This window comes from Centroberyx gerrardi, chromosome 8 (assembly GCF_048128805.1).
Source record: "Centroberyx gerrardi isolate f3 chromosome 8, fCenGer3.hap1.cur.20231027, whole genome shotgun sequence".
Classification (NCBI taxonomy): domain Eukaryota; kingdom Metazoa; phylum Chordata; class Actinopteri; order Beryciformes; family Berycidae; genus Centroberyx; species Centroberyx gerrardi.
Window position 1 is genome coordinate 33,081,482 of NC_136004.1, and position 1,492 is coordinate 33,082,973.

Here is a 1,492-nt window from a genome sequence, read left to right on the forward strand (position 1 = left end):
TTGGTTGAATTCAGCAGACTGAGCTTCATTCACTCAGCTGCTGGAGAAAAGACAGTTTCTGTGTATCTGTATGAGAGAGAGAGAGAAGCTCTGCTCTGTAGGAGACGCCAGAGAGAATATACTGTAATGTAATCAGTGGTGGGTAGAGTACTGAATATCTATACTCAAGTAAAAGTACAATTACTCCCATAAAAAATGACTCAAGTAAAAGTGAAAATTACCATTTGAGAAACCTACTCAAGTAAAAGTAAAAAAGTACCCGGTTAATAAATTACTCAAAGTACAAGTTACTTTCCATTTTAATATGTTTAGGGTGTGCGGGCCAGTGCAAAATAATGAAAAAACAGCACTTGTTGATAAAACTTTCTTAGCCCTTTCTAAAACAGAATATAAGTCTGTTTAACTCTAGTATTTACAGACATTATGAAAGTAACCAAACCTATTACAGCCCCAAAATGCAGTAGATACCGAATACAATACAATTAATTAAAACTCAGATTTTCTGTTCTGTAGTATTACTCCCTGCACCAAGACCTCAGTCAATCAACTAGAGAATGAAAACTTCTCTCCATTCACATTTTTCATTTGGGGATTCCCATTTGTTGGAAGCTGTTCCCCTCTGCAGGCTGATGATCTGCCATTAGAAAATACCCAATAGACACAACTGTGACTGCATCCCAGTGAATTTAAATATTAATGTTATATTATTATACACAAACACACCAGTGACCACATAATTCATTTAAATATCAGCGATATAATGTTATAACATATACAGTAAACGCACATGACTACATATCAGTTTGAATATTAATGCACTAAAACATTAAATACCCTAAAATCACCAGTCATACCTGTTCAGCTGCTCTGTACTGCTGCATGGGAAAATAACATAATAATAACATTAATACTAATACTACTAGTAATAATAAAATGAAAGATGAATATATAATAAATACGGTAAGTAACAAATAAACACATAATGAAAAAATGTTTAAATGTGGTTTTTTTTAATACAGTGATGTGTTCCTACTGTTTAATACATTTTGTGTGTGTGTGTGTGTGTGTGTGTGTGTGTGTTTACAGTGCAGAGAGGTGAACAGCAGCTCTATGGAGTTTCAGAACAAATTGACAAAAACTCACATCAGGTTTCAGGTGCTAATGTTAGCTTATTAGCTGTCAGCTTGTCTTTCTGATGTGAAGCGATGCTGCTGTGACTTAGTAGTTAGTTAGTGACTTTAACTCTGCTGCAGCCTCGTGACAGCAGAGAGAGTGAATGACGAGTGTCTGATGTTTCACTGAAAGTCACAATAAGAGCTGACAGACCGAGGCAGAGTGATGGAGACGCTTCTCAACATTACTGTCAACACTGACCCTCATCCTTCCTCCACCCTCTCTTCCGGGTACTGCACTCGACGTTTCTGCGTAATGACGTCAGCGGCGCATCACGTCGTTTACATAGAGGCCTCGCTTCCACGCTCCGCGCCCCGAG